Here is a 16,928-nt window from a genome sequence, read left to right on the forward strand (position 1 = left end):
AGAGAGAGAAAAATTTCATTGCAGATATTCCTAAAAGGCAAGATTTTCAAGGAGCCCTTCTGGCAAAACCATTTGTTCCTTTTGTATTTTCAAGAAACCTCTTTCACCGTTTCCCCTCAGAACAGTTTTCTTCCATCTCTTCAAATAACCTGGACATCATCTGGATCCTCACTTCAGGGTCCGAGGCAAGGCTCCCAGCAGTGTCTCCATTTACTGACCTCTCTCCCTCCTTGTCAGCACTTTGGAGGGGTCTTCCCTGGGTCGCTTTGTTCCAGGTCTCCCTGATCTTGGCTGCCTCTTAACAAAGTCCTTGGACCGTCAGTCGCACACTCTCTGTTACTTGATTTGGCCAGCTCTCTTGTTTTCCATTCCCCTCTGGTATCCTTGTCAGTCTCCCAGATAGCACTCTTCCCCACTCAATTCATCTTCCTTCAAAGCCTCTCACAATACCTCTTTTCCAATCTCTTCAAAATCCCTATCCCTGTGTTGTTCTGTTTTAAACAAAATGTAAGCAACCATTGGAAATAATCATTTGCTCAGTTTACACTTGCCTTGTTCCTAGAACAGGCTGTGTGCAAGTGACTGTATTTACTACCAGCAGAAAAAAAAATGGTCCAAAATTTTAGGCACTTCCCTGGGTTCAAGGTGGAAGACATATTTTCAGGGAATACCTATGTAAAAACATGTCAACTTGAAATATTCTTTGAATGTATCCCTAGATCACTTTCCTTCTCTGCTATATTCAACAAGAATTTATTATTCATAAAAAACACAAGAATGGCCAAGCTAAAGATACCAGAACCCTAATTCCCATCTTTGAAGTTGGTCATAAGCTGAGGTTTACCAAAGGAGTAAGAGAAACAGAGGCCACAAGGAGTGTTTGTATCTTTGGATGTGCCTTTCAGCTACTGGTAGCACAGGGACTGATGAAATAGCAATGAGCCCCCTTCAGCGGAGGAAGTAGTGGAAAGCAACCAACCACTAAAAATGCTTTCAGAATAGTGCTCTCCTAAATTAACAACTTGCAGAGGGCTTTTTCTTTTTTCGCATCTTTAGGTAGTAGTTCTTGAAGATAAGTTTATCTCAAAGAGTGCCTGATTGAAACGAAGTTGTGTATCTCTACCTGGGAGACTTGGAGTTGGCATATGCACCTGGTGCAGAAATGAGATATTCATGCCAGCTCAGGTGCCTAGACCAAGAGTGAAAGTTTCTTAGAGCGCCTCCAATCATTCGGCCAGGACCTGCTCAGGTTTTCTCCAAAATATCTTGTTTGACTCATCAGACATGAGAGCTGATCATTTGGGCACATAAACTTACTGTTCCAGGATAATGTCTAAAGCCTTTCCTAACATCTTTCCTAAGCCATTTTATCTTCTAAAGTGTTTCATACCCCTAGTTTGGTCTAGCCGCAGTGAAGACAACTGCTAAATTCAGTAGTTTGGCATTGAAATTTTCCCCTGAGCAGAAAATCAGAAGGTGGCCATGCAAGGGGAAGATTTTTGTGCAGTGCCTTGCCTGAGCATCCACTATTTTCTTTTGGGGATACTCCCACATTTTCTGGTTTCATTGGGAGTTTTCGGTAGCAAGCAGATTGCCTTAATTCAGATGTTTGTGGAATTGAACAGCAGAGAGAAAAATGCCAGGGCTCAGACCTTTTGCTTGAGAAAAGTGAAACTTCCTTTTGATATATTTCCCCTCAAAACGTGGTATTTATTTAACAGACTCCCTGACTGACTCTGGAAACCTGCTATTTTGACTCAAGAATTTTTCTCAGTGAATTATATTAGATAAATATAACCAAAGTGTGTGATTATGCCGGGTCTATTAACTCCTGATGTCAAAACGAAACCATTCCTTTGGCTCTGTTTTCCCCAGCAATTTGTCACTGGTTTATGTTAAAAAAGCCCCTCCCTATGCCTGAGTGATGGAAACTTTGAAAATCCATTAAATCTTTCATCTGCAGTTAATTGTTCCTGATGTTGCACACTGCACCTATTCACAATCACACTTTTGTCCTCTGAAGACGAGGTGCTCTCTGCAAGACTTGCAATTAGCACAGCACTGCACTTCTCTCAGCAGTGGTAGAACATGTATTGCAAATTTCAATTTCAATTCGCTTTACTTTGCTGGAAGAGCCTGAGCTAAATCCTGCAATGTGCTGACTATCTTCAGCTCCTGCTGTCAGCAGGAGATCTCAGAGGAAGAGTGCGTGTGTGAATCATGCCTTTTCCTGTATTTTATGAGTTTTAAACTGTGGTATTTAAACTGTGTTTCAGACATCTTATACGCCATCCCTGTCTTGTTTGTTCTTCTGTGAGATTAAAATAGCATTTTTGTCTCTCTTTTCCCTTTTATTTCCCCAGCATGTCTAGTAAGACGACTTCTGCATAGTGAATGGTTTCTTACTCTGAATACATCCTAGTGCCACAGTGGGAGAGTCTTCCTAGAGAGTCACGGTTACACCAAGTTGCCTACGAGCACTTAACAGTACTGCTACTTCCAAACCTCTGTAAAAGTGGCAAATACCATCACAAATACTAAACTGTTATATTTCATATTTGGAGAAGGAAAAATTAAATTTTGTGCTTTTATTTTTTTTGTTCTTAAACTATAGACCTATGATATTTGCAACAAGGAAAATGTATGTGGGGCTGGGAAGGGTGGGAAATCAATTTGACTCAGTATTGCAGCAACCCAGAAATTCCAAAGAATGGTAAAATGGATTAGTAATCTCCCTGGTTCTCTTTATTTCTAATCATTAATTTGCTCTGATCCCTATACTTTTGGCTTGATGATAAAAGTCCACCTCAACAACAGTTAATTTTATTTGAGAAAAGTTCCTGGAATATGAGTAGGCCTTGGGTTAGCTGTTGGAACTTTGCCAGGCATGACACAACCTATCTGCATTGTTTGTAGGTATTTTATTCTACACAGAAACTGCCTGACAATGTTTGCATTGAGGAATAGAAGAGTGACAGTAGCAACACAAGATTGTGCCCAAACCCAGGAGAATTAAATGGACTTGAGTAAACCAAATGTTCATCCAAATTCCAGAGTGTCCTCACAGGCCACAGGGTGCCATCAGTAGACAGCAACAACCTTCTGACAGACGGTTAAATACATTTGCAGACAGAGTCACTTTCTGCCACTGGCTGACAGAGGCAGAGAAAGGAGGTGGTGGCAGAAGGAAGTGAGAAAGAAATTATACTTTGTCTCAGTCCTTTGACCTCAGAGATTTCCATGTAATTAAACCAGGAATATGGTTCCCAGGGATTTTGGGAAATGAATGGTTGCCAAAGCAAATACCACCCCCATGACACCCTCTCTCCCTCCCTCCTTGTAAACAGTCTGTAATCGCTTCATAATAGGCTGCACCGATGGGAAATGGTGATTAATACTGTTTACCACTAAGAAACTCCTGTTGCTTTTTCACCAAGGAGTCATTAGAGCCAGGTTATACTTTGGATGTAGGGCTACCTTCCTTAGAAATCACAACTCAGGGAGTGTACTGCCTTCAGGTTACTGCTCTGTGATGGGATTAAGGTGAATGAAGTGAGGAGGAGGAGGTTTCCTGCTCTCTGTGGCACTTCCCTTCGTAGCTCCACAAGCTCCTTAGAGATTATAAGCGTTTGCAGGAGTAGAGGTGTGGGGCAGATGCAGCTGTTTCATTTGTTCAGTGCTCACCAGTGAAGATTCCATCTCTTCTGGTGGCTGTTGAAAACAATGGCACAGAGTGTTTCTTAATTGACATTGTAAACTGGGGAACTGGAACTAAAAGCGACTTCTTTGGTAAAATATTTGAGTTAAAGAATGTAATAGATTCAAGAGGTTTTTTTTCTTCTCTGTGGTAGGATTAAGCCCAGGTTAACTGGGCAATTTAGAGGCTGTGACTAGAACCATGTGGAACATAATCTTGGTGCCCTGAACAGACAGAAGGCAAATTTGCTGAAAGATCCCTTACAGTGCCAGTGCTCCGCCAGACAAGTAAACTCCTGTTTCTATGTGTCATATCAGCCCTTAGGAAACACTCCAAAGCTGGGCCATTTGCTCTGTCTCATTTTCCAAATCAGTAGGATTCAGGCTGAGCTCATGGAGAGAACCAAACAAATATGTTGTTGGAAACATCATCACAGACTCAGACTGGTTCCAGTCTGAGACAGGAACCAGGAGCCCAGTCTTGATTTGTGCCCAAGCAACTGTGATGCCAATGGAAGGTATCCATCTGCTGGGATGTAAGTTGTAGTTGCCTGCTCAGTGAAACTCCTGTGAGTGTGTCTTGTGAGCATGCTGAAATGTCTTTAAAGCTCTCAGTGACCATTAGAACACATAGGGTCTTAATTCCTGCATAACACTAAACCACAAAATTTCGTGGGGAAATCCCCTCTTCATGCCCATAACTTCTCACTGAAAGTTAATAAATCTCATGATGGCAGCATTTCACCCTTGCAGTAACACATCTTAGGGAAAATGGCTCACATGGCATCATGTGCCATCTCCTCTTTCTCTCTCTTTTTTTAAAAATATTCTTTATTACTTTATGTGTGTGTGTGTGTGTGTGTGTGTGAGGTGAGCAGAGTACAAAGATGGTCCCACAAACCTTTTTTCCCCACACCTTCTGTAGCACTTTTCTTAAATGATGGAATTGACTTGAGCCGCAACAGGAGAGCAGTGGTGTGCAACTTGATGAAATAAACACAAGATCAAAGCTGAGATGGTTCAGAGCCAGAGAGTGGGAACATGGGTCTGAACTTTCCCAGAGTCTGAAGGAGCTGGTTCAGCCCATTGTGAAAGTTCTGGATAGATTCCAGGTGCACATTTTCCTAAAATGTGGAGATATTTAGATCATTATCTCTCATTTGAGCTTATTACAATGAAACATCTTCTCTGTTCACTACTTTTATAACTGGTTTCATGATTTTATTATACTTTTTTAAGAGACTTTTATGGCAGTGTGGTATTTGCTTGAATGTGAACAGGAACATCATGTTTAAAGATTGATGATGCATAACACAAGGTGAAAAGGGGTTCATAACCTTACATGGGATCTTACTCCTTTCTGGCAGTTCCAAACAACACAGCAGTGTCTGCCCAGCAGATAACATTTCTTCCAGCAGCTGCTATGAGAGAGTGAATTCCTAAGGGGCAGTAAGCCAAATCCACCTCTGTGAATAACAACCCCTACCTATTCATTAATGCATTATGTAATTAACATTGAGAATAAGATTATGGGAATTAAACTTTTCTTAACGGTCTCCAGTGGAAGTTCTTCTCTTCATGGATTTATAGCTTTGTCAAATTTTAATTATTTGGACTGAAACTTTCCGTGTTCATGCTCTGCCTCAGGCTTCTTCTTTTTTTTTTTTTTTTTAATGGGGGGAATTTTTTTGGTGGGGTATTTTCTTTTTTGGTAATTAATGTTTTAACAGTCTGGCCGTTTCTGCAAAAGGAGATGGAGGAAAATAAATTACTCTTCTAAACCAGACATTTTTTCCCTGTTTTTCTTGAAACAGTCTAAATTCTTAAGGGTTTCAGGAGGAAACCTGAGAGGGAATGAACTGGGAAAGGAGGAGATGCTGTTATGTTGGGTTTAAATCCATGGACATGGCAATGTGCATGTGGTCCAAACACCAAAGTCTCTGCACTTCTGAAAAGTGCCAGTCTGTACTATAAACTTTTTACATGGCAGGAAGATGAGTTGAAATCCTAAACAGAAAGACATAACCACAAAAAACCCCAGCAGTATAGGTGGTCACAGCAGAACTTGTTCTCTGAGCTATAGAAAAGTGCAGTGAGCTGCCAGCCTCATGGAAGGCCATGGTTGTTAGTCTCAGCTCCTCATTTGTTGCGTTGCTCGATTTGGTTTAGCAAGCCGCAGCACTTCAGCACCACACTCATTTTTTCAGTTTTCCATGTAAGTCAGCCCAATATCAGTGCCTGTGGGGACAGATAGAGACCATTTACACATTTTAAAAATAAGATTGTGGAAAGGTTTTTAAAAAGATGTGTACAAACTTAGATCCATTTTAAGATAATATGCCTTTTAGAAATATTGCACACTAAATCTAAGTGATTGATTGTGTTGAGCCACATTTCCTCCCAGCATCAGGAAGGGGAGCCAGGATTTTGAATATCCATATATTTTTTCTGGCTATCAGAGACATATATGTATCACATCTCCCTTTAACCATCTGTTCTTGTACAGTAACAACATACTACCTCTGCCAGTTGCTCCTTCAGTTCCCATGGCAGATAGTGATGTACATCCAAAGGTAGTGGGATTTGGCTGATGCATGGTTCATGCCCACCCCCCATCCCGCCTTTTCCCTTACTAGTGTGAACTTATCCAGAGTAATTAAAGACCCAAGTGTACTGTAGTGTTGGCTCCAGCTTGTCAGGTTTACCAGGCGGCATGGAAGAGGACTCTCTGAAATGCTCTCACATCCATCCTGGGTGACTTCCTCAGCACGTTACCCATGGGCTCCTCTTTCAAGCTACTGGTTACCCACAGCCACTGTCTGAAAACCACGAGGAAGCCACTCCCAATACAGGCTTGTTCCCTTTGGTGTGTTTTCTTATAGGAAGACATGAAATAGGAGGGGGGAGGAGATAATCCAGACTACTTCAAGAGCGCTTTTGTTAAGATGCTTATTTTAGAAACATTTCTTCTCTTGAACATCCTAAATTCTTCAAATCTTACTCTCTGATAAAGCAAATATTTGTAGTAGCTAAAAGTTGCTCTATGCCAAGTTAGAAGGCTGGGACTAGAAAGGATCACACTTGATTCTTCCCATGATTTCTTGTCACGCTCCCCAGTCGGAGGAGCTGAAACCTCATGAGAGGCTTTTCTGCAGATCTACAATGACAAATGTTGGTGCAGGTCTGGAGAGATGGTTGAACATTCAACATGTTTGCATTCCCCATTAAATCAATCAAGGTGTCTTACCAACCAGGATGTTGTAGTCTCTAGCCAGTAGATTCTACTCTTCAAATTCTGCTGTGAGCAAAACAGGTGCAGCTTCTTTTTTTCTTTTTTTTTTTCCCCCCAGATTGATTACCTCAATTATTCACTTTATTATATGAAACCTAAGGAAAAGATGAAGTGCATGAACTTCTGGACACCTGGCAGTTGCAGCTCAACCATCAGAAATTACAAATTGATGCTGGTGGCTTTGTACTGTTCCATGTGAAGATTTATGTCTTTATGTAGCCAGTGCTGATAGAATAGATTAAACTGGGCATGTAAAAGGAATAAAGATTTACTCAGCATTTGAAAGCTTGGTTTCAATGCCTCATGGAAGAGTGTGGCAAATATTCTGTAAAAATGCAAATATATCACACTAACAAAGAAAGCTCGGGTAACTTGTCATTAAAGCTGCAGCACTTCACCCCAGTGCCCTCTCATTCCCAGAAAAGTCCTCTAAGCTGCTGGGGAAAAAATTTCCCAATGCAGAAAAAAAGCATACTGGGCTTCACAGTGACCATCAGGTTTTAGAAATGGACCTGAAATAAGACTCAACCTCTATCCCCATCTTCTTTCTAGATACACTCCGTTGCCCCAGCCCACCCGAAAATGGTTTTGATTTGCTGCAGTTTGCTTTCATGGGAGAAATGTGTTTGGTTGAAATCTAAACTGGGAGTTTTCGGTTCTGTAGGGCCAGAGACTCTAGGAGGAGCATGTAGGCAGTGTATGGTGTTGGAAAACTCTGCTGTGGCTTTCCTTGCAGATTCTCTGGCAGAGTCACCTAGACTGCACTGTGCTTACGCCATGCAGGGTTTTTCAGTAAACATATTGGCACACTGGTATTATTTTAATTTTAATTTTGAACAAGGGACTGCTCAAGGAAAGAGACTAGACTTAAACAGATCATCTTTCCTCCAAACTTGCTTGGAGAGAAAGCAGGAAGAGAAGTTGGTTTTCATTCATGCCCATTTGGCAAGCCAGGTCTGTGACTTAGCCTAGATTATGTGTTCACAGCTATGTACAGGATTTTAGTCATTCTTCTTGCACTGCTTGTACTGGATTGGTCACTTTTGCCCAGACATTCCCCAAGACATGAAAAGGACAGCCATTTTGCAAAACTGTCAACATTCCAAAAAACTCACCAGACACATCAGGGAAAGGGAGGGATTTAATACCCATGTCTTGCCCCAAAAATATAAAGCAGCTGAAGGCATGGCAGGTTTTTTTCTCCATTTTACATTAAGGGTTCATTCGAAAGCTTTGGTTCCAAGTAAGACTTGAACCTGAAACATGCTGCCTCATGCAAGAATTTTGCTATTTGAGACTCCTTGTTGCAAATACATTTCTTTGTCAATGATTCATAGCAGGTTCTTTCTTGGATGACTTGCATTTCATTTTTTGCTTTCAAATGTATATATTGTGTGAGTCCAGCTGTGAAGTCATTAAAATAAATAATCCTTTTCCCTTCTCTGTTCATGGGCAATTTGTTGCTGGGATTTTTATCTGTTGTGATTGGGCAGCTTGGCCACATGATTAATTTTAAATTCACTCTTTGTTAGGTTCTCTCCAAATTTACCAGTTTCCAGCATGAAACAGGTTTCATCCTTTCAACAGGTAAAAGAATGCCAAAGCTTGTAGGATTGGACAAACAAGGACTGAACACAAAGTCAATTGCTGGAACATTTAATGAGGAGCAAAGAGAAAAGGAATGAATCAAAGGGAAATTGCTGATTAATACCAAAGTGTATGCATAAAAATACATGTCTGTGACTCATCTACGAGAGAAAGAGAGACTCCAGATAAATCCAACTTGCTCTCTAAAAAGTGAAAATTAGAAGAACTGTCTTGGAAAATAGACTAACAATCAGTTGGATGCATCCAGATCAATCTGACTCCCACCATCTGCTGAGGCTTTGTGGGAAATGCATCGAATTTTCCCTCCTTACACTACTTAATTTTACAACCTTCCTGCTCATAACACTGCTCCTTAGATATGTCAAAAGAATGTAATCTGTGCTTAAGGACCAGGACCTGCCAGTGCCCAGTTCTTCCATTCAGTGTCCTTGCTGAAGAAATAACAGGGACAAGGCAAACTGTTGAAGAACACAAGAACTGTTGAAGAACACAAGAACTTCAGAGATAAAAGCAGAGGCTACAGCATGGATGTGCTAGAATCAACTGAGTTATGAGACTGATAAGAACTTGTCATTTACAAGCTTGCCCCATTAATAATAAGAAAAAGTATACTGGAAGAACAGATAGAAGAGCAGGTAGACATATCTACTACCTTGACTCTGCTTTCACACCCATTTGAGCAGCAAAAGTACCAAAAGACAGGTACTGAAAAATATCTGAATAACCTGGTAATTTGTTATGAAAACTCTCAGGGAATCTGAGCAGGAAGAGAGTAGCCAGGTTTGCTAACTCTTAGACTGCTCAGTGAGTTTGGAAGTTTTGATCAATATGAGCATTCTCAGCCTTCCCCTGTCAGTCATCTCACAATTCAAGAACTGGTATCACTGGAGAGAGACATCAAAAGTAAGGGACAGGGAGAGGAAGAAATGAGGGATAGGACACGACATAAACAAGGAGAAAGCTGTTTATACTGTCTTTTATACTTTAGAATCTGCATTTTACAGAATATGTAGGTCTTGTCTGAAGACTATAATATTTCTACTGCCTGGCAGTGGAAACAGGCAAACTACTTCCATGGAATGGCCATGTTCAAAGAAGAGGTCCTGTGGGCACAATATCTTCTCCTTCTATCTCTTCTCCAACAACTCAAACAGAAATTTTCATCAAATCTGGAGATGTCACCCTCCAGTGACATAATTTCTTCAGTTGTAAGGTGACTGCACATATTATAGGAGGTAAGAGACTAATAAAGGCTTACTTTTTGGCCAGCAGAGTCTCTCAGGCTCTATTCTGAGGTGAAGAAATATAAAAGGTGGTGCAAAAGTCAGGAGACAGGGGCATGATCTTGTTTACATAAGAAGCAAATACTAAATGTGATGATGAAGTGTCTGTGACAGAACCTTTCTCAGAAAGTCATCTTATTGACTACAAGTCCTCAGTGGGCCTCCAGAACTGCAATTACTATGGGTATTTGAGTGAGTATTTGAATAGAATATTTACATGGAGGTTTAATCTCCTTTTATGTCAGAATATAGAGTTTGTCATCTCAGAACAAATTGAGGAATGCATAACATATATGGCAAAGGGCACATTCTGATGTTTGTCCCAAGAATAAGCCTCACAAAACTACCAAGTGTCACTTTTCCTGTAATTTGCTTTGTTTTAATATTATTCCATTTTCCCTTGAGCCATCCTTGAGCTGACATTAACAGGATGCACTCCATTAACCTCCATGAAGCCAAGGCCTTCAAAGCTCTTAATCTGACAGTGTTTTACTTTACTATGGGGTGTAAATCAGCTTTAATGCCAGGACTAGAGGCACTGTAATCTAAGCCTGGAAAAGTTAAAAGGGTGTTGCAATGCATGTAAAATCTATATGAAATAGAAGGATGCTTTTTTCCCCTGAAGGAAAGAAAATGCTTTATTGGTAAAGCACTCTGATGTTCCCTTGGAAAGGCTGGTGGTGGTTTTTCTTTTTTTTAAAAAGGGAAAAAACAAGTACAAATTACTTCTGCTAGGAAATACCAGCCAGTAATTGGTAGATGTAATTCTGCAAAGTGTTAGTGGCGAAATCTTTCTGCAAGATGCATTGGGCCAGTTTTGAGGCCAATTCCTTCCGGGTAACCCAACCAAATCCCACAGCACAATGCTGCAATCCATTCAGCCTGTCTCCTGCTTCCTGCCTCAGAGGCTGGCTTTTATAGGAAAGTGTTTTACTTCTCTCACCCACCTCGGAAACTCAGCTCCTGCCACTAAGTAGCCAAAATGGTTTTGTGATATTCTGTTAAGGCCCAAAGCCGCTGACCTCAGTGCTACTGAATTTCAGGCAAGATGTCCCTTCTGGTTTCACTTCTCTCAAGCAGTCTGAGCTCAGAGGCTGTAATTGTGGGTTACAGGCATAGAAACAGTGTGCACAAGAGCAGATCCTTGCAGAAGGGAGGCTTTGAATGTGATAGGAAGGGAAATGTCTGGATTGAACTTGATTTTAATTTTAATAGCTGGCACCAAAGGATATTTGGATTCTTTTATTCTCTTATAAAGACTCCATTTGTCCACTGAGTGGGGGGGAGGAGGAAGAGAGATAATGAGCGACTTGGAACATCAGCACTAGAAGTTGGAAAGAAATGGTGTCCAGCCCCATTTTAGAATGGCTGTTCTAAAGAAATGCTGCAAAGGATTAGCTTTGATATTTTAGACTTCCAGGGAGGAAACCAAATTAGCATCAGAAAGGAAGACGTGTGGGTTGCCTCAAGTACAACTGATGGGTTTAATGTTAACATTATGAGAGTCATGCCAGAAATTTTCACTGCCACAGAAACCCAACAGCGGGAATAGGTAAGGTGCCCAGGAAAATGGCACTGAGAATATGAACTGGAGTCCAGATGGCTCTTCCAAAAGAGAGACTGGGAAATCATCCTGGCAAAAAACAATCCCTGTCTTTGCTGCCTCTTTACAGACAGGGCTACAGTTGAAAATTAATGCAATTAGCTGGATGACCTAGAAAAAGGCAGAGAGAGCCTCTCTTTTCAGAGAGTTTCTTGTGGTTGGACCAAAGTCCCATTCAGGAGAAGTATCCAGCAAGAATTTCACAGCTTACTGAAAAGTGGTTCAATGCAATGTGGTTGAACTGAATTCAATGTTTCACATTAGTGCTGTGCTCAGTTTGAGCCAATCATTTTCTACCCAGTGACTCCAGGGAGTCCCTAACATAACAAGGTAGTGAATCTTGATTGGGATTCTAAGGGATGGGAACCACACAACACAAAGTAACGTTCAAAATGCAGAATTTTTTTAAAATCTGTGTCATGAATTTTAATGTCACAGTATGACAGAATAACTTTCCACCACCTGTGGTCTCAGACAGAGATGAGATCGGCAGTTCAGAGAAATGTTTCCAATTGTGACAGCACACACAGGGTTAAGATGCCAGTCATCCCAGAGTTATTTGTAGCCCTGAATCATTTCCCTCTTATAAGAACTATTCTTTCTCTTTCACAGTCTGGCATAAAAAGCCCAGCATCTAGACCCCAAACTCTGCTGTCCAGAAAAAACCCCGTAGTTCCTTGCCCTTGTTTCCCTTCATGGTCTCATCAACTCATACCCTTTTGCCCAGCCAGGAAGGCACACACAAATGAGACATAAGGGAACCTACTGTAACCAGACCCCATGAATCTCCTATCCCTGAAGAGCTTTAAAGCCATTTTCCCCTCTCCAGGGACCCAAACGCAGCATCTCCAAAAAGCACTTAGCCTCTGCCAGCCTAGGTCCTGGGAACTTGAGTTTATTCACAAACTCACATGTTCCAGTTGACAGCATTAAGCAGTGGCTGCCAAGCTAACAGGCCAGTGAGTGAATGTTTTTTATTAAAAATAAATAACGTTTTTTAAGCAAAACTTGGTGACCTATATCTTCACCTTTGAAATAGGATGGATATTAGATCTCTGGGTTGGAATTCACTCTTTACCTGTTGTATCTTCCAAAACTGACACAAATCATCCCTCTGCTTTAATGTCTTTGATGTTTTTTGATTTTTCTCTCCTAACTGGTATAGAAGAGAAAACTTTTTTGTTTTTACATAAACTCGAGAGAATTGGTTTTGAGTACAGTAATGCAGACAGGTTTCTAAGATACGTGCTTCAAATACACGTTAATGTTCTTATTTGAACGCCTACAAAACTTGGCCTGATATATAAAGATACAACATGTACTAATACATGTGCCAGTTGTGTTTGATACAAATCTAGAAACCAAGCTGCAAGCATTTTATTTTGAATCTCTGGGCCAAAATATAAAGACCTTATACCTAGGTGCAAATGAGGCCTGTTTCCATTCAAGTCTTTTTTTAGTACTTTTTTTTATTAAGCCATTCAAAGTATTCTTAGACAATTAAAAAATAGTAATTTACCTAAATAGGGATTATCAGTGGTAATTTAAGAACCTGAACCAAATTTCACCATAAGAATAGAAGAATGGGTTTTACTTGAATGAAGGATTTTGGTTAGTCTTACACTGAAAACTTGAATTAAAAGGTGAGCATTATTGCTAAAAAATAAATCCTTACCAATTTTTTGGTTTTAATAATTTTTGAAAAATGTTTTAAAGGTAGTTTCTGGTCATTCAAAACATTTTACTTAAAGAATGTCTAAAATACTGGTTTTTTACTTTGGAACCAAGCAAGTACCTGTTGAGAAGGCTGTCTGTTTGTCCCCACTGCATCCAAAGGAGCTGTTTTTTTCCTTCCTATGAGATTCTAGCCCAGGCTTTCCTGAACCACAGAGGGTGAATAGCCAAGAAAAAGGGGGTCCTGGTAATGAAGAGAGGAAACAAAAAGCTTTAAAAAAAGTTTCTGCAATCTTGTCTTGCTGTCTGTTTGTAACATGCAATAGAGTTTCTAAAGGGCCTTTAAAGGAAATCATTCAACCGGATTTGCTGTGTCATTTTCCACTTCATGAGTTTTTCAGAAAAGTCTGAGAACAGCTGAGTAAAAGATAGGAGTGAGCTTTGAAGGATGTGTAATGAATCACAAGAAGGAAACCTCTTTGCCATCCAGTTATGAACTCATAATTTAGCTAATCTCACCTGCTTGGAAGTTTCTAGATGAGGTCTGGCCATAGCCAAATTTAATCTGCAAAGCCCTTTGTACCAGCACAAAAACTAAGTGACTCTTGCACATCCAGCATGCTGACAAACCTACCAGGAGTTTGAGAATAAGTATCACAGATGAGAAAACAGATCCTTGTATATTAAACTGTTACTCTGAGGTGACCTGGTAAAACTGTGGTGGAGCTGAAGACTGATGTAGGATTTCTTGATTCTTAGGGCTAAACTTAAAGGGCAGAGTGATTGGTGCTGGAGAAGACGTGCTGGAACTGATGTTACCAAAATCAAATCAGTGTTCTGCAGTTTAACTTCCAACCAAACATTACTGAATGTATTGTGTGGGAGTGTATGTAACAGTATTAATTTAATGCATATACATAAGTATGATAGATTTCTAATTACTAACCTCCTACTTTTTCAAGCAGTCTGGGACCATTCCCTGTGAGGAGGAGGGACAGAGTTTGAAGCCAAGTTATGTTTTCTTGAGTTAATATGACTGTGTAAGGTTTTCTAGCTATAGAGCTGGGATAAGACCTAGAAGTTGCCCAAACACTGCTGAATCAAATCCAGAGGCCTTCCTAAAAAAAAAGAGAAATACCAGGCAAGGAACAATAAGGTTAACATAAAACTCAGCTTATGGCTTCTTATTAAGGTGTATCATGAACATTATTGCAGAATTGAAAATCCTTCCCTCCACTGTTTGTTGCTGTTTGAGGAGTGGGAGTTGAGGGGCAGAAGCATTATATTTATGTCAAATAGAGCCTTTTGAAGGCACTGTGGAAGGTTTTGGTTTCTCTCCTGTTATGTCCATTCCTCTTCCATTTATTCATTCATCCATATTCAGTCCCTTCGTCTGTACCTAAGATTCTGTTTATCCATCATTGAACATAAAATCATAGAATCTTAGAGTATGCTGAGTTGGAACCATCAGGGTCATCAAGTCCAACTCCTGGTCCTGTGCAGGACACCCCAAGAGTCACACCATGTGCCCCAGAGCATTGTCCAAACCCTTCCTGAACTCTGTCAGGCTTGGTGCTGTGACCTCTTCCACGGGGAGCTGTTCCAGTGCCCAACGACCCTCTGGGTGAAGATCCTTTTCCTGATATCCAACCTAAGCCTCCCCTGACTCAGCTTCATGCTGTTTCCTTGAGTCCTGTCACTGGGCACGAGAGTGAAGAGATCAGTTCCTGCCCTTCTGCTTCCCTTTGTGAGGATGTTGAAGCTTGATGTCTTTTTTATATTGTGGCGCCCAAAACTGCTCACAGTACTCAAAGTGTCCTGTACCAGCCCCACTGCCATAACCAGAAAAAGATATGATCCCAGGGACCCTGTGAAAGTCCTTATAAGAGTCCTCGGAGAGAGATAGTGAACTGATCAATGTCCTTGCTGATAAGCAGAGAAGCTGTAAGTCTCTTGCTAGAGAGGAGCTAGAGAACTAGAACTGCTTTCAGCTGTGTCAGGTCAGGCAGCTCAAGTCTGAATATCTTCAGATATGCCTTGGCTTTCCAAGTAAATACCATCTAGTCTCTGCAGCTTCTGAGGATTATTCAACTCAGATTCTGACCTTAGGCTACGTTCTTTTCAGTCCTGATCCAAAATAACTCTGCTGATTTCAGTAAACTGACTCTGGACTTAAGCCACTCAGTGCAAAACTGGAATTTGTCCCCTTAGAGACTAGCTGTCCCAGCAGAGTTTATGTGTAGTGCTCATTTAATCACTAAGAATAAAGCACAGCAAGCTGGGGGTGCAGTGACCTTCTTACTGCCTCCCTTGTGTCACCCAAAGCAAGAGAGGTCCTGCAAAGTCAGCCATCCAAAGCACAGAGCTGGCTATAAACAATCCAAAGGGCCCTGTTTTCCCAACGCAAGGGAAAGAACTGCTTGGGCAGCTCCAAGATGTATGGATCGTGTTTAGTCTACATGCTTAAAAATAATAATAATAAAAATATTGTTGAGGCCAGAAGGAATTTACAGGCTTAGAACATCATGGAAAGTGACTACCTTAGTCTGCAGAATAAAAATATTCCAGAGAAATCTGAATAAGCTGCTCCTCATCCAATTAATTCATCGAACTTGGCCATGCATCGTTGTCTAGCACAGCACCCTTTCCTAGACAATAATGTTCCTCTTCATGGTCAGTCATGAGCTGTGAGAGATTCCTCCCAGCCTGTGTGAACTTGATTGGCATGGGACGTTAGCCAAACAGCCAAATTTTCCTCATGAGATTCAAGCTCTCAGATACCAAAGACCCTCTTCCAGCAGCATTAGCCATAGGGCGATGCACTGTTGTTTATATGAGGCTCAGATCCTCAGTTCCCCTTTCATAGGGAAGGGGATATGTCTGAAATGACACCCTTAGGAGGATCACATCGCTTTGGAGCTGGGAATGTTGGCCTCAAGATAATTAGGCCAGACACATTTCAACGGCAAAACGTATTTTTCACAGTCCAAGCAGCCAGACATTTTTACCTCAATTCCCAGGATAAGCAGAAGTTAGAACACTGAGGCACTCACCATCATTCAGCTTAGAGGCTTAAGTTCTTTACTGGGAGCTAATTTGGGAACACCAGGCAGCATATCAAGGCCGTCTCAGCACCACCATGTGCAGCTGCAAAAAGCCATTCAGAATTGCAGCTGGGTGCCTTTTGCCTTGTCTTAACAGCTGCCATAAATATTCCCATCTGATTTTCTTCATGTGGGGACAGGAGGCTGAAGATTTAACAACATTGATGGCAAGATCTGGACTAGAATGTTGGGTAATCTTTATAAGAATGATAACTTTTATTCTCTAGTTTTTATCTATTGAATCTTGTGTCTGTTTGGAAAAGGAAATTCCTGGATGGAAACTTCTATTTGTGATTCCAGATAATCCAACCATTCCACAGCATCTGTCACAATTGTTACTAGACAGACAGCATTAAGTTCTGGACATGTCTTTGAAACTTTTGGGTGAAAGGACATAATTATTTATTCTGGAAAGAAAAATGGACTGACTCCTCTAAATTCACTTTATGTGTGCTCATTTATGAACAAGAAAAGTCCAGGTGAATTCACTCTGGGATTTGTACCTTTACATGCATAGAAAGACAAACTCACTGCTGAAGTAAGTGGGAAAAACTCCACTGAGATCGATGGTTTCACCATCACGAATTCTAGAGCCTGGCTGGGTATGTGCAAAGAAAGTGTCAGTCATTCTCATTTTAGAAACCTACACCCATTCCATAGCCAAAAAG

General features: G+C 40.9%; 1 long non-coding RNA gene across 1 annotated transcript; it reads right to left on the bottom strand.

Annotated features, from left to right (window-relative positions):
• Window positions 1–4,909: 4,909 nt before the first annotated feature.
• On the bottom strand, window positions 4,910–16,288 carry LOC138113386 (uncharacterized). Its single transcript, XR_011152128.1, has 5 exons — window positions 16,210–16,288; window positions 14,103–14,274; window positions 13,278–13,400; window positions 6,944–7,083; window positions 4,910–5,934 (listed from the first exon to the last, which is right to left on the bottom strand). It is a non-coding gene; the product is annotated as an uncharacterized lncRNA (long non-coding RNA).
• Window positions 16,289–16,928: the final 640 nt, after the last annotated feature.

The sequence above is a fragment of the Aphelocoma coerulescens genome, chromosome 7 (assembly GCF_041296385.1).
Source record: "Aphelocoma coerulescens isolate FSJ_1873_10779 chromosome 7, UR_Acoe_1.0, whole genome shotgun sequence".
Lineage (NCBI taxonomy): Eukaryota > Metazoa > Chordata > Aves > Passeriformes > Corvidae > Aphelocoma > Aphelocoma coerulescens.